General features: G+C 37.1%; 1 protein-coding gene across 1 annotated transcript in view; it reads right to left on the reverse strand.

Moving 5' to 3' along the window:
- Positions 1-25,689, reverse strand: part of LOC145986623 (putative fatty acyl-CoA reductase CG5065) — a 140,951-nt gene extending 115,262 nt beyond the window's left edge. The window contains exon 1 of the mRNA XM_083120854.1: positions 25,572-25,689. The gene's annotated coding sequence lies outside the window, so the exon portion shown is untranslated. The remainder of the gene's footprint in view (positions 1-25,571) is intronic.
- Positions 25,690-25,918: the final 229 nt, after the last annotated feature.

Genomic DNA, 25,918 nt, shown 5'->3' on the forward strand with positions numbered 1-25,918 from the left:
TTTCTGAGGTTAAAAATTATCAATTGATATACCGCCGTTAGTGTTGCCCACGAGACGAGACTTTGGCCTGTCTCGTCTCGTGGAAATGCTGTCTCGTCTCGAAAATATTCGTTTGTCAAAGGGACACATGATCAATCTCGTCTCGTCTCGAATTTTTAAAAGCCTATCCCGTCTCGTCCCGTGGGCAACACTAACCGCCGTATCCCCTCGACTACACCCCCGGATACTGAATAAGATTGGAATAAATGAGAAAGCACCTGGCATTGATTTAATACCAGCTGAGTTAATTAAATATGGTGGAAATTCATTAATATGTCAAATTCATAAATTAATTTGTTTAATATGGAATAAAGAAGAAATCCCTCAACAGTGGAAAGAATCCATAATTGTTCCTGTGTTTAAAGAAGGTGATAAAATGAACAGCAATAATTACCGTGGAATTTCTATACTCTCAACAACATACAAAATATTGTCTAACATTCTTTTAACAAGACTAACCCCATATGCTAATGAAATTATAGGTGATTATCAATGTGGATTTAAACGTAACAGATCAACTACAGATCAAATTTTTCACATCAGACAGACACTTGAAAAAAAGTGGGAATATAATCAAAATGTCCATCAGCTATTCATTGATTTCAAAAAAGCATATGATTCGGTCAAAAGAGATAAATTATATAATATATTAGTAGAGTTTGGAATACCTAAGAAGCTTGTTAGTATGATAAAAATATGCACCAGTGAAACAGAAAGTAAAATTCGTGTGGGTATTAATATGTCTGACAAATTTACAATTCATGATGGGTTCAAACAAGGAGATGCATTATCTCCATTGCTCTTTAATTTTGCCTTAGAATATGCTGTTAGGAAGGTAAAAGAAACTAAAGAAGGACTAAAATTAAATGGTGTGACTCAGTTGTTAGCATATGCAGATGATGTAGACTTATTAGGGGATGATATAAATACAATTAAGAATAATGCTAAAATATTTTTCAAAACTGCTATAAGAGATAGGTTTGGAAGTTAACAAAGAGAAAACTAAATATATACTTACAGGCCGAAACCAAGTGTTAGGTAATAATCAAAATCTAATTATTGATAACAACTCGTTTGAACCAGTTTCCAAATTCAAATACTTAGGAGTAATATTAACAAATGAAAATTATATTAAAGAGGAAATAAAAAGTAGGCTTAATTCATGAAATGCATGTTACTTCTCTCTTCATAAACTTTTGTCTTCTCGTTTAATATCTAAGAAACTAAAAGTTAAAATATACAAAACAGTAATTTTGCCTGTAGTATTATATGGATGTGAAACTTGGTCCCTTACATTGAAAGAGGAACATAAATTGAGAGTATTTGAAAATGAGATCCTTAGGAAAATCTTTGGACCTAAAAGGGATGAGGAGACAGGTGAGTGGAGAAGGTTACATAATTTAGAACTACATAATTTGTATTCATGTCCAGATATTATTAGAATAATTAAATCAAGAAGACTTAGGTGGGCAGGCCATGTGGCACGAATGGGAGAGGAAAGAGGAGTTTACAGGATTCTTGTTGGGAAACCTGATGGTAAGAGACCTGTAGGAAGGTCAAGACGAATATGGAGGGACAACGTTGAGATGGACCTAAGGGAAATCGGTAGAGATGGAAAAGAGTATATAGAACTTGCTCAAGATAGGGAAAGATGGAAGGCCTGTGTTGCTGCAACCATGAACCTTCGGGTTTAAGAAGGCTAGGGAGTTAGTTATAAATGAGAAAGAGTGGAGGCTCATAAGCAATCTGTACATGAAACCATGAGTTAAACTGAGGAGGAGGAGAAGAGCTGACAGAGGAAAGTGAAATTGGGAGAGGAGTATGACAAGAATGCTGCCTATCACCTACATCAATATATACTTTTCTAGTAGACAACACTGCAGGGTACTGTTTCTCTAACATTTTCTTTACGTCAGGTGTACCGATACATTCCATCCCCTCCGAAGATGGACTTCAAATCAAATGAGTGTGTCACTTTATGCGAACAGAGGTGTACAATGAATTTCTGATTCGTTGAAATTCTCTCACTTCAGTCCCTGAAATTTCCCAGCGGAGGGAAAATTCCTCTCTTGAAAATATTCGGCAAAAGGGGATTCCGCTTTGCCGAAAATTTTCCTTAGGTGAGATATTTGTCTCTGGGGCATTAGGCGAAACGGAAATAAACCATTTAATAAAACCTCTTGGCGCAAAACCCTTTGAGGGCTAGGCCCTATATACCGACTGCCGGCCTCACTCTCTCATGTTTCGGCAGAGGTGGGGAGGGGGCGCTATTGCTCGTCCGGCGGGTGGCGCTATTGTGTTTGGTACAAGGACTTGAAATTTGATGTGTGTGGGAGAGGGGCCTTACTGAAACAAGTACGTCTGCTCTTCGATAAATGTGGCATTGGCGTCCCTTTCGACGACCATTTTGAAAAGTAGAGCTTCTTCACGTAAACTATTCTTTGTTTTGTGCAAAGCTGCATGCTACAATGTATTTTTCTCAGCTTAGAACTTCTATTGATACCTTCAAAACGAAATTAGTCTTTGTATGCACAAACTATCATTGTTCCTGCAAATTTACAATTTGACATTTACCTTCTAAAATTTTACACATCTAACAGTCTCTGCTTTTATGCTTGAATATTCACTTATTCGTCCATTCTGTATACAGCTAATTAAACACTACTGGCGCCATCTTTTGATAAACTTTGTTTTTACAGATGTTTGTCATGTTTTCGGTCTCGTCTTGATTTTTAAAAGCCCCTAGTGTCATCGTCAACGTTAAAATAAATTCTTCAGCCTGTGATGCCAGGGACATTTAATAACCAACGAAAGGGCTGCCCATTCTCTTTCTTTCAGAATGATTCCTTCATGCCAGGCTAATTGCTCGAGAACTTTCCGGTATCCTATTGCCTTCGAAGTAGAAAGTTGACTAGGAGAAATTCAGAAAGGTAAAAGGGTCTATATTTCACGTCAAATACACAAAAAAGAAAACACATTAGCTGAACTCTAAACAAGGACCTAGTTTTAAATCCATTTATGTAACACGTGAGATTTTTTTGCGATCAAAATAAAACTTGTTTGTCTCTCGTGGTTTTAGTCTGCTTTGCAACGTGAGCTGTAAAACAGCATAGTAAAGCTTTTTATATACACAGAGCGTACCAAATGCAGTGGACAAAATAACAGTACAATGATGCCAAATATTTTTGTAACTTTTGACTTTCGTTGACTTATTGACTCAGCTCATATTAGGATATTCATCTGATTGTTAGTAGGGATTTATAGATTAACGCATTTAAAATAATATTACCAATAATCTTACTAGATACATATGTTATCAAAATGTCGTTTTTACTGAAACTGAATAATTTATCTCTGGGTAACGCTTAAAACATAACTGATATGTGCTTTGCAGAGAAACATTTAAAATTAGATACGACTTGTTAATATTGTGATCCAAATAAACACAAAAATCAGTCCAAATTAGAGTGTTTTACATCACGGATTTTTGTGTTCATTCACATTGCGATTTCAAAAGGACTGCTCTTTTACACAGGAGTGCTCACAACTACAGGGTGAATCAAAAGTCCCTTAACCAGGCGTTACTCACGGTCGGATCTTCATACCGTTACTCGCGGGTGAGGGTGGCGCTCACCCCACGTATTTTCGTATTTGTAAAGATTTTGTTTGCTAAATTTGACTCAATTCAGGAAGTTTATGCAATACATGTATGTTTCGTTTATGAATAATACCCATTTCAATGCCTCACTTACTTTCTTCGAGAAACAAATAAACTCTATTGTAACTCATAACCAGGCGAAAATACAGTTGCTCGCGGGTGAGCACCGTGTTCTCTTCTCCTCTCGCCTCCGACACAACTGAAACAAAGATGGCTCAGTTGTTGTATCTTATTTAAGGGGATATTTGGAAAGGAAGGTAGACGAGAGCTTGCTCTTACACTTCCACGAAGCTTGAATTCCAAGCATTTGAAAACGAAAGTGAGCGCAGCGCTCACCCGCGAGTACCGACGGGTTAACACCCCCTATAAAATGTAAAGAAGTTAGACTGGGTACAAATGATCATGATAGAAACAGGAGAGACCTAGGGTGAACGATATTGGTGTTTTACATTTTACATTACATTTTATAAGGGGTGTTAAGGGACTTTTGAATCACCCTGTATAACATGCAACTTGAAAGATCAAATATAAAAGAGATACTTGTCAATATTGAAGTTTTGTTGTTAACTGCAAAGTTATTTAATGATTTTCTTCAGAGGTATTCTTACTCAAAGGGCAGTGTTTGCTTTTGTAGGTTACCCAGTTTGACTGTAGCGTACTAAACATTTCATAGTTTTGAGACAGAAATATAGCTGTCAGTGGCAACCGTGAATCTCTGCCTATTTTCGAAGGCTCATATCGTCGAAACGAGCAAAGAGTTACTACTGACAAAATTTGTTCATTTTGAGATCCTCTATGTGCTGTTTGTCGGTGTTGCACTCCAACACCCTGTGTGTGTGTGTGTGTGTGCGTAAGGCAATGCCGGCTCTAGGCGGGGCGGGGCATGGAGCATATAATATAGGAGGGGGGCCATTTACCAAAAGTTTCATAGGTCTGAAAAATTAAAATAACCCCTTTTCCTTAGTCTGAAGTGCAGGTACTCTATATAATCACAATATAAACAATTATTTATATATTTAGTATTCTTATCTAAGAGCAAGAAGCAGAATTATGAATGCCATTTTTATGTAGTACTTCGTTTAGAAGATGATTTCAGTAATTTTGGATCTTTTTAAGTATGTTAATACAATCCACAAAGTCAGGAAATGACAGACAGATAAGTTATAAATATTGAATGTTACACAAGACATTATTTTTTATCTTGCGCAGAGACCCCTGAAGTTTAGGGCCTCGGACGAAAGTTTGAGTCCCCCCCCACCTTGGGACTGCTCTGGCGTGGGCCCCATTTTGATTTCTCACACCAAAAAAAATCCAGGTCATTCATTTTTCGTTGCTTTCGATAGTTTTGGTAAACACTTCGTTAATTTCGAAAATATATGGAAATTATTAACGAAACAGTAAATTGGATATATTTTCAAAGGTAACGACATTTTTATCAAAACAAACGAAAACAAACGAACCCCAGCCGGTCTGCATAGTTTTCTGTTTGAATTTCAAAATGGGTCTCGACAGAGTGAAGTTGGCTCGACCAATTTTGATTTCTCACACCAAACATTTCCATACCCCTAAAGTAGGGAAAGTTTTTACTGGCTTACCACATTGCTGATTTATCTAGTACCTTCCCAAGACTGATTCAGCAGTGAAGGCCAGCCTATCAGTAGCCCCATCTGGTTGGCTACACTTTTTTGACTCGCTTTGACTCTCTTTGCACCGAAGCGTCTAGTTCGTTGATTTGGAGTCAAGTAGTGTATTTAGTGTCTGCACCGTCTGCACTACCTTCCGGACCGGTGTATGTATTGTCACGTGGTGCGTGCTAAGTAATCAAATGGCCGTTTAAAGCAGCAGACAGGCATTTGTTGAATCTTCTGAACTCGAACACCGCTTTCCATCAAGTTGGTTGAACGTGATTTCCTTGCACCACCCTTGACACTGGATACACTTGCACTGCACTATGAAACCGTGGGAAGCATGGCGTACAAGAGACACCAGGAGGGTAACTGGCGACCTTTGGAGAAAGTCTGGAAGGAGGACGATGCTACAGTCTGTCGCGGGAATCTGTTGAGCAGGGTCGCGCGCAACGGAAGGGAAGGGGAGAAAGCGAATGGGCGGTGCAAAGCACTGCGCACTGCTGACTGGTAGCTGCAGTCGCTTTTCCCCCTCCATGCACTCACTTCCCCTCTAACGCGTTCATTGGTCTATCCCTCTCGAGTCACAACTTGCTCAGAAACTGATTTTCGTTCCCTCGCTTCAGAAATACCCGGGATAGAGTATAGTTCATCTGAAATGTTTTCTGGAATCAGATGACGATGAAAAAGACAGCGATACTAATTCTAAGACAAGTGATAATGAATTGAATGACGTCACGGACAAAGATGGAAACTATTTTGTGGCAAAAGGTAAGATAACGCGATAGCAAAATTAAGTTCCCCATTTGTGCCTGAATGTTTGCACAAGAAATATAAATAATAATGAACACGGACGTAATGAAGCATAATTTAGAATGCTGTATTATTTACATTACATTACTATGAATTATAATAATTATCATTGTTCAGTTTCAATTTAGATTTTCTTTGCTAAGAACTTTTGCCATCTTCTAAAAAAATATTATACAAGATGTTATCTTATAATAATTATTGAAACAAGTTCGTGTAATATAGCCTATCATATTATGTGCACAGCGCGCTACGATGCCAGGGGTAGCGGATTTGAATCCTGGACTGGACATTTGTGTTCTTTGTTAGTGTCCCTTCATCAATTCCATCATATCATCACTCATCCTCATCTTAGGCAAAAGTAACAGATAACCGAAGTAAAATATAACAAATCAATCAATAACATTTGACGTAGGAAGATTATCCAATTTCCACATTTATCTAGTTTTGTAAAACACAAAATATTGTGAAAATTGGAATGCCTTGGAACTTTTTCAAGGATAAATATTCCCAAAAGAAGATATGTACTTTTTAAAAATTAGGCCATTGATAAATTTGATGCTAGTAAAAAAAAAAAAAAAAAAAACAGAACAGTAATTCCATATATTCTTGCCGGCCTCCGTGGTTGAGTGGTCAGCACATCGCGGTACGACGCCAGGGGTCCCGAGTTCGAATCGCAGCCTGGGCATTGGTGTTCTTCGTGAGTGTTCCTTCATCAATATCATCACTCATCCCCATCTTCGCGTTTAGCCAAAAGTGGCAGAAATGAGAAGTAAAATAAACATTTTTTAAAAAATAATTAGAATTCCATATATTTCTTATTATTGTCACTTGAAATAATTATTGCGAGGAAAAAACCAGTAATGTTGAAAATACAATGTATTTTTTGTTGTTCAAACTACTCTCTTAAATTACTAAAAATTGTATAATTAATGACATAAAAATGCTTCTTGACGCATTTGAATTATTTGGGTAAAATATACCCTCGCGCGCCTACCAAATATGATGAAACGTAATTCCACGTGATATTTGGGGTCAATTTTCGGGCCCAAAACAAAATTCTCTGGAATTTACCCGCTTACTTTTTGTGGGCGACATACTCCAACACGTGTCAACATGTGTACTTGCTGTCGCATCTTGTACGCGGGTAATTGCTACACATCCATCTTGTTCATTCGGAAGCACGTGCTCGTCTTCCATAAAAACCAAATGTTGCTACAGAAACCAGTTTCCTGTCCTTTAGGTTACTAGAACTTCGGTTGCAAGTTTGCTTTAACTTTCTCCACTCAGGGTTGCCAGCCTACATAGAAAACATTACGCGTGAACTGACAACTGGACAGCTAGAACAATTTATTGCCTTTGTTGGTAATTTTCCTAAATCGTGTGTGCTCTACATTCTGGGGTACAGTGGCGCAACCATTGCCCCCCCCCCTCAACCTTGAACCACGCCCTATAGGTTGAGAAAGATGATCTAAGTGAAAAAAAAATGTGAAAGAGAGAATGCCATGGCGCGCTTTGAAATTATTTGCATCCTATTAAATAAATATTGTTTTCAGTTTTCAAAAAGTTGGATCTAAAATTTTTCTTGCTCGCTATGTATAATTGTATTCTGTAATGCATTACAAATTACCAGAGAGAGAAGAAAGACTTCTCTTCATTGATTTTGTCATAAATGCATGAACAATTGTTTGGAGAAGAAGGAGTGTGCAGATTTGTGAGACAATTTATATAATTTTTGCTGTTGCTTTATTATGAGGCGGATGAATCGATTATGTAATGTATTTAAATAACATATGTTGCATGCATAAACTTTGAATACATACACAATTTAGTGTTAGAACGTTACATATGCATTTTCTCATTTTACGTCGCTCAATGTTGCATATGCGTAAAACATATGATCTACATGAAAGTTATACATGTTACATGTAAAAAACGAATTATATTCGGATCGTATTTATCATGCATTTTCTGTCTCAAAAATACAGTTTTGTGTGCTTGGTTTCCATTATTAATGTGAAATTTGAACGTTTTGAAAAAAATATTTTTTAAAGCGTTTATTACTTTCTTATGCAAACCTAAAACTCATTATTATTTCTGTTTCAGGATTAAATCGTGATTTTAACCTAAGATTTTTTGGTTGCACAAATTTTATTAATTCCAAAAACACGCAATTGAAACCTTCCAAATTATCATTGCAAGTAGTGCATGCAACTAGAGATTTCTGCGCCCAATTTCGGTGCCCCCTCTCTTCAGTGAGACACGTGTTATTCTCCTAGCTTACACATCTTTCTTAACATTCATGCTGAAACAACTTCCGATCCCGTAAAATATCCATAGATTGTGAACTAATATTAAAATATTATTAATCAGTACTTAGTATATATTTGTCGCTTGCCCTATCTGTAGTATATACCTCCATATCACTTCATCAACATATCAAACAATTTTAAATTTTCAAAGTACCCCTTCATGTACTTTTAGTCATCATTTGAACCTCGTATAACATATCATATCGTATCCAGCCGAAGGCGTGACTCGAACCCGGGACCCCAGGCGTCATAACTAGACCTTCAGTGGATCTGAAAACTCCGCTGACACTGAAATCCACAGGAAATCAGTTGAAAAAACGTAAACGTCAGCCTTATGTAAGAAGCACGGTTAACGGCAGGATGGAACTGCCTCAACGGCTTTAACGATCGGAAATTTGAATCTCCCTTAAATAGATCGCGATAACATTTCTCGGCCCCAGTTGTAATCAGAAGGTTATTGAGTAAACAGTTGTTGTCTCCAAGTTATGGGCTGATTACGACCGATACGTAACGAATTACCGCGAGGAGTGGTGCGCTGTCGAGGTTTCATTTCAGGGACCGTGCCTTCACATCTAAGATCTACAGGTAAACGAACATTCTTTTCTATTACATCTTGACCCTGCCAGACCAGTCAATCGAAGCGTGAAATAGTGAATGATAAAGTATTTTCCTTACTTCACAGGGGGGCGAGCCCCCTTGCTTGTATATACACATACCTCTTGCATAAGCGAGTGGCTCTATTCTGCCATAGCCTAAGTTCGATCCCAAAGACCCGAGGGTTTTTTATACGATATGAACAAATCGAATGCAATATCTGCTTCTAACCAATAAGTGTATAAATTTGAGAGGGGGCCCGCCATGTACGACTGTTTCTTTATGCACATGATCTTGTATAAACACATACACGCGCGAGCGTGTCGGTACATGCATGTATGCCACCAATTTATATAAAAAAAAGTTTATTGTGTATTTGTGAAAGGGAGGACTTTATTGAGGTAAACAATTTGCAGGACATTTCTCAGGACGCTGTTGAAAGAAACGACATGTTTGGTTTCTGGAGTGCCACCGCAGACCGCGCGACATGGACTTCAAAAAAAGGACTGTCCTGCGAAAATCAGGACGTCTGGTCCCCCTAGTAAGGAGTGGCCCTTTTAGAAGGTACCCAAACGTCAACCTCTCTTCCACGTGGTCTGCATTTTGCAGACTAGCGAGGCTGTGGCGTCTGGACTCACGGCCAGTATAATCCTCCTTGTGTGTTTGTTATTGCCCCTGCGTCCGTTTCATCTTATCATCATCTTCTTCGCGATGAGCCAATAGTGACAGAAAAGTGAAGTAAAATGAATCAATCTAACAAAACTGCAGTCAATCTAAAAATAAAGTACTACCATAAAAATTTACTTCAGATACCTTAAGATCAATATCAATCAAATCAGAACCAATCATTGATTAATAAAAATCCAGGTGGTGTAAATTTATACAAAAATGTAAGTTTAGTATTTTAAAGAAAAGTACTAGCACATATCACATGCAAATTATGGTATAAATTGGGATTAAATATCTTTAAAATGTTTAATGTGTAAAATTATAAAATTTGAAATTAAACTGGATCTTAAGGAAATACAAGAAAACTGTACCATTGACACACTGCAATTATAAAGAAGTAAATGAATTTCGAAATTTTCGTAATCGTTATACTAAAATTCTTAAGGTGGGGAGATTCTAAACAGTTCATTACTTTTTCTTGAATATTTTATGGCTATGAAAGACAACCATGCTTCAGACTGACTTTCAGGCCTTTAATTCATTCGATAATTATAGGTTTTTAAGTACCTAAGTATTCAGAGTACAAAGATGGCTAAATGGGCTAGCCCGGATTTGACCTAACAGTTTACTATATTCTGTGGTTTTGTTGTCATGATGATGCGATGTTATGGTGTATATGTTCTACAGTTGAAAGAAATGAATATTTTTATAAATTAAGTGTTTATTCAAAAACATGTAGTTCAATTTTAACACTATGGTCCGCATCCACACAGCTGTGGGTAAAATAATGCTACATTGGAAGAAATTATCACATCATTTAAGCAAACAGTTTGGTCATTTATGTTGTTATCGGAGTTCTGAATTACTCATATTTACATATTATTAAGTATCATATCTATTAAAAATATTGCATTTTGATGAAAGGAATACAAGTATTTTTCCTGTTAACCCACGATGGCTAGGATATCCTTCATTGAAAATCATATTTTGAAATTATAGATTCAACATAATATACCGGGACATGTCTGGAACCATAGGCACTGTTCATATTACCCTTTTTTTCTGTTACAAGTAAACCATGGCACTGACTAAGTAGGAGCGAATCCAAGTTATTTTGCTGGGGGGACTTTGAACACATTCTTGAACTGTGTTGTACAGTGTCTCTCAAAAGTTTTAGGACAACGACATTTTAAACTAGGCAACCCAATTTACACAAGGCGTTGGTGGGTTGCGTGTAGAGTTAGGCTCAATTTCAGGGTTGCCACATGCACAATAGATATTTATAAAATGCGCGAAAGGAATAAAAACAAGTAATATTGTATAAAATTATGAAAAATATCACTATTATATCGCAAGTGACAAAATTCTTTCTGAAAGAAAATAAAAAGGTTTCTTAGTATTTCATCGCTGATGAGTCTACAGAAAGGAAAAGAGGTGAGAGAAAACGAAAGGTGACAAAGGAGAGGAGAAAGAGAAAGCGAAAGGAGAAGAGGAAAAGTAGAGGAGAGAAGAAAGAGAGGATAAACGAGGAGAGGAGGTGTAGTGAGGAGAATGGAAAAAGATTCTAGGAGAGATGAGGAAAATGGAGCAAAGAAGAGGAGACGAGAGGAGGGGAGTGGAGAGTAAAGTAAAGGAGAGAAAAAGAGAAGAACGAAAAGAAGAGGAGAAGAGTGCAGTGGAGTCGGAAATCTAAGACAGGAGAGCAATTTGCAAATATTTGTGGCAATTCAGGACATACTAATTTTACTCCTTTTCCCACTCGAGTTCAATGCAAGGATACCTCCGCAAATATCGAATGAAAAGTTTTCATCATGTGCAATTCTAAATTAAATGTTTTCGCCGAGTCGTACTACCTTCGTTTTCTTTGTTACAAATAAGTATTGCTTGCACATTACATGTAGGAGGAGAGTTGCATCTACATTTCACATTGGTCAGCTCCTTCTACTTACTTTCAGTTGCGAAAGCTTGTAGGGTAGTGTTTACCGTTCAGGACTGTCAATCTGATGGTCGTAGGTTCAAACCCTTCCGGTGGCAGAAAATTTTCGTAAGTTTTAGACATATCCCATTGTGTTCATTGTCCACGCCGTGTGAAACGGAATGATTCAGTTTGGAATTAACGATGGGGGGAGGGGAAATATTAAATTACAAAATCTCCATTTCAACGAACCGAGAAGAGGACAAAAATTGGATAATTCTTATAAATATTCAAAATTACATTCATGTTTTTAGTGGTATAATCGCAGGCAAAATCAAAAATCTTACATGGAAAATTTTACCTTGCTCTGAACTAAGCCAAAATGCATTTCGAACCGATCTAATACATTCTCCAATACATTTCAAAATGTTATTGAATGTTTCATGTCGATAATTTGACCAATGCATCAATTCTTGACGCTGATACGATATTTTCTGCAACTACCTCTTCTCTTCAGTCCCTTCTGTTCTTCTCTTCTCCTTCTCCTCTCTCCTCCTTCTGCTCGATCTGCTTTTATCTCATATCGCCTTCCCTACTTTTCTCGCATCTTATCTCCATCCCACTCATCTCCACTCCTCGTATCTCCTCTCCTGTCTTAGATTTCCGACTCCACTGCACTCTTCTCCTCTTCTTTTCGTTCTTCTCTTTTTCTCTCCTTTACTTTACTCTCCACTCCCCTCCTCTCGTCTCCTCTTCTTTGCTCCATTTTCCTCATCTCTCCTAGAATCTTTTTCCATTCTCCTCACTACACCTCCTCTCCTCGTTTATCCTCTCTTTCTTCTCTCCTCTACTTTTCCTCTTCTCCTTTCGCTTTCTCTTTCTCCTCTCCTTTGTCACCTTTCGTTTTCTCTCACCTCTTTTCCTTTCTGTAGACTCATCAGCGATGAAATACTAAGAAACCTTTTTATTTTCTTTCAGAAAGAATTTTGTCACTTGCGATATAATAGTGATATTTTTCATAATTTTATACAATATTACTTGTTTTTATTCCTTTCGCGCATTTTATAAATATCTATTGTGCATGTGGCAACCCTGAAATTGAGCCTAACTCTACACGCAACCCACCAACGCCTTGTGTAAATTGGGTTGCCTAGTTCAAAATGTCCTTGTCCTAAAACTTTTGAGAGACACTGTACGATAATATGTTCCTAACATGAACTTGTTTTGTTCTTCTCGTATGGTTCCAGACTTATGGGACACCCGGTATATTGTTAAAGAACAGTAGCGTACACAGGATATTTCTAGGAGGGGGCTGGGAGTGTAAAAGTGGATATCACATAGCTAGTTTCTAGGTAGGGGTGGGATTGTAAAATATTTTGAATTTGCCATATTTAACATTCGTTTTAAAAGACAAACATGCTATTCGGAGGTTATTTTCAGGGGAGTTTGCATTTTACACATTGGTCTTTTCCGAGTTCTTTACTGCTTTCATTTGGAAATTTTGATTTTTCTCAAAATTTCGGTGAAGGGAGGTAACCCAACCAGGAACTTTAAAGGTTTTAGTAAAAATAAATTGTATAAATTCGAATGTTCCATTTAAATTGTGTTAAATTTTAGTTTAAGACCCTGGTTTCGAATTGCTAATGTTTTCCAGCATTATTACCCTTTCAATTTGTTTTTATCACGGAAAATGTCATTTTGACAGGGTAGGTCAGACTGATTTTGCACGGCCCACTCCGCCCCTGCTCTGGCGTCATCTCTGCATCACTGATTTCAATTAGATAATGTGAATAAAATAATTAGTTTTCTTAGAGTTATATTTATCTGTGGTGCTCATTATGACAAATTAATACACTCCATATAAGAAACTTCCTCACCATAAACACTAGTGGTGCCATCTTTGATTATATTCTGAAGAAACTCAATCTAAACATATAGGATATTGTTATAATTATAATTTTAATATGTTGTTATGCAATATAATGGATGTGTTGTGCTCGTGACCTACAGAGGAGGTGATCAATGGCGGATAGAATATTTTAATGTGGGCTATGTCTGGTGGCGTGTCTGAGGCCCATAGCTGGAATATACTTTCAGTTTGGGATGGTCAGAAAATACCAGAACCGCTTCTTTAAAATATTCATGGGAACCTGTATCCAAAAGGAAGGGGGGTTCGAAGGGGAATATTAAGTGAGATACAGTGATGCCATGTCAACGTATTCACCAGAAGATGCAAATGATTCAAAGTAGAGAAGAAGATATGAATGAATCGATAGAGAATGAGAGAAAATGAGAAGAATAAAAGAAGCGAAAGCAGACAGAAATGAAGATGTGAGTGTAATAGCGTGTTACTAAGAACTGTCCACCCACACTTTACCTCCCCTATAGTATTTTCTGTGGCGCTTGTGTTGATTGATTGATTTTACTTCGCTTTTTGGACATTTTTGGCTAATGTCGAAGATGAGGATGATATGATGAAACTGATGAAGGGACGCTCACAAAGAACAGCCATGATTCGAAACCTGGAGTCCTGGCGTCGTACCGCACTGTTCTAACCACTCCGCCACGGAAGTCGGCAGTCGTTTGTGTTGTGCCGTTCTTGTGCGTCTTTGATTGCCTTAATTCTTCTTATCCTCATTCATCCTCATCTTTGCGATTAGTCAGAAGTGGCAGAAAAGCGAAGTAAAGCTACAGACAGAGAGAGAGAGAGGAAGAGAAAGACAGAAAGAGAGAGAGAGAGAGAGACAAAGATAAGAAGAGGAATACAGAGAGAGAGAGACAAAGATAAGAAGAGGAATACAGAGAGAGAGAGACAAAGATAAGAAGAGCAAGAGAGAGAGAGAGAGAGACAGAGATAAGAAGAGGAATAGAGAGAGAGACAAAGATAAGAAGAGGAAGAGAGTGAGAGAGACAAAGATAAGAAGAGGAATACAGAGAGAGAGAGAGAAAGATAGGAAGAGAAATACAGAGAGAGAGAAAGATAGGAAGAGGAATACAGAGAGAGAGAGAGAGAAAGATAGGAAGAAGAATACAGAGAGAGAGACAAAGATAAGAAGAGGAATACAGAGAGAGAGACAAAGATAAGAAGAGGAATACAGAGAGAGAGACAAAGATAAGAAGAGGAAGAGAGAGACAGAGAGAGAGAGACAAAGATAAGAAGAGGAATAGAGATAGAGAGAGAAAGATAAGAAGAAGAATAGAGAGAGAGAGAGAGGAAGAGAGACAAAGATATGAAGAAGAGGAACATAGAGAGAAATTGGAAAGAAGAGAAGCAAAGGACCAAGCAGAGAAAGAAGAAACTAGACACAGGAAGATAGAGAATAAATACGATAATGACGCAGAAATAATCGGAATCAAATGTAGAAGAAGAAATTACCAAGAAGAGAGGAAGCAAGCACTAACAAAGATTAATCAAGGTTGAAAAAATAGAAAAAGAAGGGCAGAAATAATACACAGGAAAAGAAAAACAGAAGAGAGAAGAAAAGAATAAGCAGGCAATATGTTTTTATTCCATGTGTGAGGGGCAAATGACCCCTCATGACCCTCCCTGCAAGCGCCAATTTTTTTGCAGTATAAAATGAAGATAATTTTGCAGGAGGGATAGATCACGGATATGTATACGAACATGTTACCTGAGTTATATCTAGACCTCGGATTTTTAGGTTCTAAAAAGTGTGCTTTTAGGTTTCTAAAATAGGCTCTAAGAATCCTAAAATAGGTTCGAAAAATCCTAAAATAGGTCCTAAAAATATTAAGTTAGGCCCGAAAAATCCTGAAGAAGGTTCAAAAAAACTTAAAATAGTTCAAAATTTCCTGAAAAATGTTGATTAGGTATAGTCACCTATATCCTGAAATACGCACTATCTTGCATAACGTTATGTGTGTTGCCTAACCCTACGGCTATGGCAGAACTTACCATTGGAAATTTTCTATTAAAATCCACTCTTCGCCGTATAGTTAGGCAACAATCTTTTTTCATGTTATCCACAGTTAGACTTCACAATTTTGTCTGCGAGGATCATCTTATATGCTGAAAATAATATTTCAACAAGAACATAGTCGGTTGTGCAAACTTCAATGCTGAAATGTTAGTTTGCCACAACGCACCGAAGTGACGCGAAAGTGAGCAAGACCACACAGATCAGACCACTTTGGATTGTACAGATAGCAGTGGCACCAGACATTTTGCTTTGTTTAGAGCTTTGAAAAAATGACCATGGACTTGGAGGAAGGGAAATCGACAGAGAGTACTTTTCAAACACGTTCGTCATTGAATTTTTTTCGTGACCAAACAAAGCAAATGCCTCCGAGTGACATAAAAATGCTGTAAAACCTTTTAAAATATATAAAAACCTAAAAAAATGGCTTGATTTAGGCGCAAAGACCTAAAATAGGTTCTAACAAGCGGAATAGTTTTTTTTAGGCACTATAAAACTTCATCAGTTGTTGCGTTTTTTAATCAAACGTTGACATAACTTATTATTTCTTAAATACCTGTAAAGGAAAAAATAGGTTAAAAACCTAAGATCCGAGGTCTAGTTATATCTTAGCTAGAATAAAGTAAGTATAAAATAAATTTATACTGTTGAAGTAGCTGTAATTGTAACTGTGTTACCTTTTAAAAATTGTAACTTGCATGGTTTTTGGCACATCTTTTCCCTTGTAACTGCGTTAAACCTACACAGGCTTCATCGTAAAACTTTTCATTTTTGCTGCGTGAAGAGTGCATCAAAGCGAACAAGTTTACTTGACGATGTTTTCCTGTCTGAGTGTTAATTTTGACGCCACAAACGCCCCAAAACGACATTTTATCCTGTAGGTATGCAACCACACAGTTCAGACTTACGGTTGCCATTTACAGATTGACTTCGCAATTAATATAAATTGTTAAGGACCTTTATTATTTTGCAAATGCGATAACACCGGAAAATGTTTATTGTTGCAAAAAATATGGGGCAGTGGCTTGTTCTAAACACATTTTCATGTATTTAAAATAGGGAGATAACGCGAATTTGGCATAACATTGCGAATTGTGGGCCTTTTCTAGAATTTCAACACATTTTGTACTTAACAAACGAACATTGTAGCAAAAAGTCAAAATTTCTTGTGTTTTAGGCTTCAAGAAATAAAATGTAGAATATTTACGCGAGTATAACGCGCACGTTTTCCAAAATGTTATCTAAAAGAAAACTATGCTACGGGTCATACACGGAATATTTCCGGCAGATACATGAAACCACGTGTAAATGGATGTCAATCACGATTTTTCGCCATCTATCGGAACATGTTGTACATACCACGGACAAAGCGGTGAGGTTTTGGCGGAGATTGAGTGCGCACCTACCGCTACACAGGAGCCGTAACATCGGTATTTTTCACGCTAGAAATTAAAAGTAACTTCCTCAAAAATTGTTTTCAACATATGAATCACCAGCGGGATAGGCCATAGTATGAGTTACAACTTAAAATACTAACACAATGAAGATAATTTTAGGCATATTTGGCAGAAAAAGTGAGCTAAAATAAAAACTCTAATTCTGGGCGAAATGACACCTGGCGGAAAGCTGATAAACCACATTTTGGTAACCGGCCGTTAGTTTTGAGACTGCTTTGGTGAACCTGGCCGAAGGGGCGATAAATATGGAATACCGAAGGGGCGATAAATATGGAATACCGAAAGGGCGATAAATATGGAATGGTATCATCAAGGTGAGCAGTGGGTCCAGTATGTCCTGCGTCAAGAATGTGCAGGATATTCAGGCTAAGTATATGTTTGTGATTTCTGCAAATAGTTTCATGTCTGATTAGACACATCTTGGCTGTTGGAACAGTTTCTGCTCTTACGTCCCTCATTGCTATATTTTTTCCGGCCCTATTTATTTATTTATTTTATTTATTTATTTTATTGATAGAGCCCAACAGGCCGAGTCCAATTATAGTGTTATAATTACATAATATTACTACAATAGGTTCACTTCAGTGTTAAATATCGATTGTGTTATGAACACCTGAAATTGTGTTGAAAGAGTTGCACGCTCTCCACACCGGAGAGGTAGAAAGAATTGACGTTTTTGCTCTCTGGCAAGGAAAGATTTTGTGCTTGGGACGCGGTTTGGAGACGGGAGCATTGAATGATACGGCTGATAACAAGTTCTCTAACACGGTATATTTGACCAGATTCTCATGATTTACAATTGTATTAGTTTGCCAATATATTTCTCCTTGTTTTAGTGTACAAAGATAACATTTAGGTCTTATATCTTATTTTTATGTAGTCTCGCACCAAGTATTCCATATTATCGACCCTTTCCCAAATGTATGCATTTGTCCTTCTTTTACTTTTGACTACTTTTCCGCTGTCTGTCTATTTCCAAACAAGATATACTCGTATATTACATTACACCTAACATGTCTCCGTACATATCAGAGCAAAATATTCCTTTTTACTTTTTTCTTTTACTAGTTATGACCCAAAACAAAAATGGTATTCCATATTTGTCTACTTTACTCTACATGTATATAACACTGAAAAATCGAGCTACCTGTAAATAGCACATCTATAAATAGGGAAGTGGCCACACCGCATCATCTTTGAAAAAATTGGCTAGTAAATCAACTTAGTTTAATAAAAAAATTCATACTATCGTGAATTCTAGTTTTCCGGTGTCTGTTGTTCTCTTCTAGATTTTTAAAAAGTCGTATTGTCTCAGTTTCATCGCAGTAAAATAAATCGGCGTGCAGATTTTGCAAGACTAAATTTACATTACTTAGCAGTAAGCTTCATTTCCCTGCTCATAGATGGCAGCACAATATTAATTACGACATTGGCACAGTCTGTCAGAAGAAAGACGAAAACTGCAAGTTTACACATATATTTAAATTTTTATCCTTAAAAAGTAGTAAAACGTGCTTCTTTAAACTAGTTTGCTATAATAATTTATAATTACACTTTTCGCAATTTAAAGAAAATTCGCATATTTACGAATATGCTTGAAAGTAATTTGGCGCACGTTGAAATCAATGTTCATAAAGTTTTGAGAGATTCAATAGTGCTTTGGTTAGGTGATTTAGCGAACTCTTCTTTGGTTAAAAAAATAGAAGCTAGCCAAGACAAGTAATACTCCAACTGATAGAGACTGGCCAATTATGGAATCTTTATTCTTGTTTTAAAAAAAAATCGTATCGTTTTATCAATATTTGTTTAAATAGATTATAATGAAGTACTCAAAGATCAGATATACTCTTCCGACTGGAATTATGCAGGAGTTATTGCCTCCGAGAATTAAACGTAAATTTCTTCACAGTCAATAAATATATGGTGGTTGCCTGGTTATTTTATTTAATATCGCTAGTTTGTACTTTAGATTAACTGCAACGAGGAAAGAAAGGACCAAGAAAATAGAATAAAGTCCCGAGTTCGATACCCGGCGGAGGCCCATAGTGGTGCAGGTCCCACCTTGAACTGTAGGTTCAGTCCTGATTAGCCTACCTGTGCACAACTTCTTAGCTCGTTTAAGATAGCTAAAGAAACATTCATAAACAAATAATTTTGATGTTTGAAATCTCGTTTTCAGTCCATTTTATGCACATATAGTCTAATCGGGACTGCAATACAGTTTAAAGTGGGATTAGAATCACTGTGTGCCTGCTAGTGATGTGCCGTAGACTATAAGTTTACGTCTACATGCATTGTCTACACGTAATCTACGCGTAGATTACATTGGGTTGTAGTTTACATATACTACGTACACAATCAAAAGTGCATTAAAATTAATTTTCAAGGGTTTAACGAAAGGAAAGTGACATTTTCAACTGTATTGTTCCTAACGAAATGAAAATAATCATATTTACAACTAAATTTCTCTTCTCTTCTATTATCAACTATGGAAGAAGATAAATAGTATGCAAAAAATAACAGAAGATGGCAGTGATGAGGCAAGAGTGGTCTTGTCCCCATAAAACACCAGAATATTGCCTATATTTGGTTTCTTCCTAGGTGAGAAATTGTTCGAATTTGGAAAAAGGAGTATGAAAAGTTATCCTTACACATCAGCAACTGATACGTAGTATAATTTTCTTTTAATTCCACGGCGTCCTTTGCTAAGTTATCACCTTTCGCCATGTTGTTTACATAGATTACGTAATCTACGTGTATAAAATAGTCTACGTGTAGAATGTAGACTATCGTTGTTTACGCGTAGACGCACATCACTGGTGCCTACACAAAGTGTGCAAGCCGGGACCCTTTGATTATAAGCGACGACGTTAAGGCATAGGTGAGGCTTCTGCACTCATAAAGTAAATTCCTGATAGTTGCTTCATGATTCTCGACTTGGGATACACTAATTATGCGGTCCAATATATTTTTTTAACCTGTAATAGTTACCGCTTCAATATTTGTTAGTTAACGAAACATTTATTGAAGTATTTAATATGAAGGGTGTCTCAAAAAGAAGGACACTTTGTAACGAATGGTATAGAGAATAAAATAAATAGTTAGAAGAGATTTAATCATAGAAATAAGTGGCTACAGCCGGATTGCGCACACTTTTCCGTTTTTTATGAATGGTATCTGATATGCCGTTGACAAGCTGTCACAATGTACAGGATTGCCCACACAAAAATGAGGCGATGTTGTCAGATGTGAAACGTTCTCAAGCCGTTCTCACTTCTGTTGTGTTTGTTTGTGTGTTTGTGTGTGGACTTACGCGTGTTTTTGCAGTCATTAACCTAACCTAACCTAACTTTTGAGTTTGAGTAAATTGGTATGATTTACTATTTTATTTCTAATTTCTCTCTCTCTTCTTGTCTAAAGAAGAAAACAATTTTGCGCACAGACTTTAAAGCTATCAAAGTGCAACGTTCGATCAAAATCTTTGGCCAAAACAGGTCAATGAGATTTGTGCGCAATCCTGGATCTAAAGTGTGCTCAATTCGGTTGCGGCGAAATAAATAGTGCAGAGGATGCCATTACGTAATTGCATACTGCTGAAGAGATGGGTAGGTATATGACTTGATGACGATCTTTTCTAAGCTGACCTTTCCTGCAGTCTTCGAGGGACATCCTGCATAAGTCGACGTAACATGTCCGCGGGAATCTGACCGATTCTTCAATTGTAGCAGGTCGAGTCGAAGGGATCTCTGAGGAAATCGCCCAGATTCCTGAGGGCATGATACGTCGAGTTATGCAGGATGTCCCTCGACGACTGCAGGGATGTTTGCGTAGAAAGGGTGTTAATCTACTGGCAGGCCCGTAGCCATGATTTTATTTTGGGGGGGCTCATCCCTTATCAGCAGAGGCGTCACCAGAAATATTTGTAGAGGGGGCAGGCCATTAATAAAACTTGATTAGTAGAAGTAATAATGACAATAATAATAATTATTACCACTGTTATAATTGTCATTTTACAATAATAACTATTATACAGTATTGAAAAGAAACTAATTTTAATCAAATTTATTATTATTATTATTATTATTATTATTATTATTATTATTATTATTATTATTATTATTATTATATAAATGGAGGAACTTTGCTACTCGATCTACCGTACGAGTGACATTATTTTTCTTACATTTTCTACAGTTAGTGTACTGAAATTCATAGTTATTGTATTTTGCTATTAATTTTACACTTTCCGTTCAAAAAAGACTTTAAAAGTTAGGGGCAAATTAAGCTGGTTGCTCTTTATACACTAAATGTTTGTCGCTCTAATGTTTAATCTTGCTAAGGAAGTAAAATTAATTACCACTATTCACCATTTAACCCTTAACTGGTGTGGTACGGGTCAAATCGCTGTCGAGGGTGAATTTCCGTTTCTATAGCTTATGAGTTTTCCGGTAGAGAGCTCTGGTTCTCAGTAGCTGAATATAGTTGCAGTGTGTATTGACAGCAGTTGCAACCTGACATGTGCAGTTGATTGTTTTCGTATAATAGCAAGTTCGGGTCAATTTGACCCACACCACATCGTTTACGTTATCATTTTTTGCAGAAAAAATAACTTTTCAATTCATAAACAATTTATGAATGTCAGTGTTTTCATTCATGTTTTTCTCTTAATTCCATATACTGAACAATTATCTTGAAAATTAGTGAGTTCACAATTTTCAAGAAAAATATCGGTCTCTTTAAACAAGAAAAAAATGGTAAATAATAGTTGATAATTTTTTTAATATTTTATTGTGAAGAATTTTAAGCAAAAATATGTTTGGTATACTTCATTGACATTAATGTAATAAACAAATATTCAATTTTATAATTATTTGATCATATACTCTCAAAATAAAGAAACCATGGGTCATTTTGACCCGCACCATACTACTAACGCGACTCAAGTCCACACCAGTTAAGGGTTAAATTAGATTATTAGGATTTCGACGGGGGGCTTCAGCCCCCTTAGCCCTCCCCCTGGTTACGTGCCTGTCTACTGGACGTCATCTTCAAATCATAAACCTACTCATCCCTTCAATGTAATGTATGCAATGGCATCCCCTGTACTCATCATTTCTATGACTAAATTTCTTGCAACTATTCATTCTCTTCTCTAACCATCCGTTTCAAATTTTCTTGTCTTTTTTACCCTTTACTATGCATATTTGATGAATCAGTGTCTCAGTATCCACCATATTCATTACCCTCTTCGCTAAAACAAACAGGCAAAACTATTCCTTGCACATTGCAATATGCTGTGAAGGCATATGAGGGATGTGGAGGTAAGGCCCCACACATCCACATGCTTCCCCTTCCCCTCCCTACAGGTACCCATTCATTAGAGTCTGAGTGAACCCCAGACTCGCTTTATGCAGGGACACTCCATCTGGAATCACCCAATCTGCGAATATCATCTTCGGTATTAGAATTTAACAGCATGTACCGCTTGAGATGCACACAATGTATACAATGGACCATACAATAAATATTGGTTTTATTTTACGACACTTTTCTGTTACTTTTCTATAATTGCAACGATTACTGCTGATTTGATGAAATTGGTGTGGGACACTTGAGACCATGCCAGGTTTCAAATCCGAGGGGATGGAGCACATCAACCACCGAAGCAAGCGACTGTGCAATATGTTGTATATTGTGTATGTATAAAATATACTATTAATGCTATTCAAATAACTTTCAATAGGTTCTCGCAAGAATTGAAGTCTAAAATTGGTAAATTTCCCAACACTTTCGCTTTTGGCACTTACAACGTTTACCACTTTTATAGACCTCAATTATACTAAAATTATTTTTAAGGGAACACATTATTTACCACTATAAAAATGGATTTTGAGAAGTTTAGCTTGAAAACCTACTTGAGTTATATTTAGTTGATCAACGTTGGCGGTTTATTGGGAGAATTTTCTTTGATCTTTGTCATTCTTCTTGTTCTCTGGAAAGCGTACCAATGGACAAGTGTGAAAAGGTGCAGGACACGGCGTTAGGTAAACAATGCTAACGGCGTGAATCAACGGTGAGAACTAAATGTATCAAAGTAGCGGAAGGTATTGAAATATTAAGATTCATTCATTGTTCTCTGCATTAATTGTCACGTTTTCAGTGTAACCTTCAGCTTCAGTATTTCTGATCTTGCGTCTTACGCCTCACGTCAGAGTGGAATCTACTTAATTTCGTATTATGTATCATCCAGTGCTCAAAGTGAGGGATGTAAAGGGGGGATGGTGTCCCCCAGCTAGCAGAATTTTCGCGAAGCATCCCCCCAGTTGCCTCATTGTCACCATATTAAACTATAGGAGCATTCCCCTAACCGACCCCAAGACTCGACCAAACATCCCTCCAGCCAGAGGGATGTTTAGGAGGAGCAACTCGGGCATTATTCGAACAAAGCCTACAGGGGATACCGTGTCAGATGAAAATATATCTTTGTGTGCAATTTATCAGGAATTTATATGAGGCTGGTGCTTACAATTAAGCAACTAATTTGATTATTTTTTACTTCATGAACTGTCTTGCCATACTTAAAAATATCCAAAATTAGTGAAATAATATTCTAAACAAAAGACTACATAAAAATTGTGTTTTAATATTTCAATGTAAATAATCCATGTGCGCTATTTTACATGAAACAATTGAAAGTCACAACAGCGTCAAAATTCAATGAAAAGTAAAGATTGATTGATTTGCTTTATTTTACTTCGCTTTTTTGTGCCACTTTGCGAAGATGGGAATGAGTGATGATATGATGAAACTGATGAATGGACACTCACAAACATCCATGCCCAGGTCAGGATTCGAACCCGGGACCCCTAGTGAAAAGTAAAGACAAAAGGTAATTGCGATAGAGAATGTTATTGGATATGATGCTATGATAATAGTTTGACATTGAGCATGGTCCTTTTTGTAATTAAATATAATGAACGCCACACCAGTGGCACATTGAAAATGAAAAGAAACATTAATTTTAGAAACATTTATTAGCCTTGCATACTTCTTGACTTTATCCTTAAGCATGTTCTGCTTGTCGCTCTTAGGTCATTGCATGAAAATAAATTAATTGTTTTTTTAATTGTAATTATGTAGGACACCTGTACTTCAGACTAAGAAACACAAATCTGAAAATTTTGGTTATAGGCACAAATCACAACTACGCCCCTTCTCGTTGTTTCAAGAGAAGATATGCAAAAATGTGCTGCTTACAGAGTTATTTATTTCACTTTTTGTACGTTTTATATGACGTTCATCTGCAGGCGTCACCAGCACCGGTTTCAACAGCTGAGGATCCGACCCCCTCCCCTGACTAACACCCGACCCCGCAGGAAATTCTCATTGGACATTGGAATTTCTCATTTCCCATAAGCGAAAGTAATTTGTACATAGTGATCAACTTGCACCCCCACCTCGGAAAGAAAACTCCTACATATGGTAATGTGTTCATCGCAATGTAGTTACGGACGACTGTTCCACCTAAATAATTCCGATCGACATTTATTCCTTTGGAACTACAACAATTTGTAAACTGAATTTCATAGAATTCCTCAGAAATGTAACTTTTCCAATACCTTCAGTATCACTCATTGTTGTTCATCTATAAGTAAAGCAAGGAACCAAAAGTTCATTCATAAAAATTGTTGCCCAATTCAATCAACTTGAATGAAAGCCGAAGATTTATAACCGTATAACCGTTTCCAAAGAATGGAATTCTTCTGGGTTGTAGCAATCTCAGTGACTGTACACTCCTGTTCCCATAAAGTGGCACACTTTATAATGTTGAACAAGTGAATAATGTGCCACTTTATCTGAACGGGAGTGTACATCACAATGTTCCTACGCTTTGTTCTCATATAATATGATTCTGAAGGACTATGTCTTGATCTTCATGGCATACATGAAGAACACATATCAAGATTGGAACTCCATAGTAAAACACATATTTATTCATTTAACTAACGTGGATATACGTTTAACTAATTAACGATACACATAAACAAACTTAATCTCTTCAAAGCGGGTTGTTATGCACAGAATAATGCACATGACCATAGTTGCCAGTTCATCAAGCATAAGAATACACTAGTATTTATGTATGATTATGATAGCTTATATAACAAGAATGAAATAAAAAGCACAGAGATACACTGCTTAAACATTAAAACAATTCAATTTCTTAAAAACACATAAAAAAAATTGGAAAAAAGACAGAGAGAGAAATGGCGATGAACAATATGTCTAATATTGTCTGTGCAGGATAGACGATTCTATCAACAAAGAACAGTACAATAATGGGATTAATATCCATATTATCAGTATTTATGTATGTCCTTGGTTTAATTTTAAACTAAATACGGGCGTAACTTCGAACCTTGCTGGTGGGACGGTGCAGACTCTAAATCACACGTCAAAAGGGCCCGCCAGCATCCAAAATCGGGCCCTGCCTTTGAAGTAACCGGCTCTGCCCGTACGTTAGTGGGGCACTATGATTGCAACGTGTACTTACATGCTCTGAGAGGTTTTCCTGGAGTTTTGAGACCGTTCTTTGCCGACACTGCCGACCATGAATGACACAAATAAAGAGTCGAGAAGGCAACCACACACACCGAAAAGAACCTCGTGGCGTACTGGCTCCTTGGCAGGAGAAGAAATCTGCCTAACCTACTTCCAGCGGCGCGCCTTTTGACGGTGACGTAGCACAAGCCCCGCCCTCTCCGCCAGGTAGCCCATCGCGGTGCAGTATGGCACCCACTCTCATTCCAGGTCAACAGCGCCAATTATGAATGTTTACAAAAAACTGCTCGAGAAGGCTTGTTATGTGAAGTGGCCCTCGGGGCAAAAGTGGAGCTCTGC

This window comes from Lepisma saccharinum, chromosome 4 (genome assembly GCF_977018435.1).
Source record: "Lepisma saccharinum chromosome 4, izLepSacc3.1, whole genome shotgun sequence".
Taxonomy (NCBI): domain Eukaryota; kingdom Metazoa; phylum Arthropoda; class Insecta; order Zygentoma; family Lepismatidae; genus Lepisma; species Lepisma saccharinum.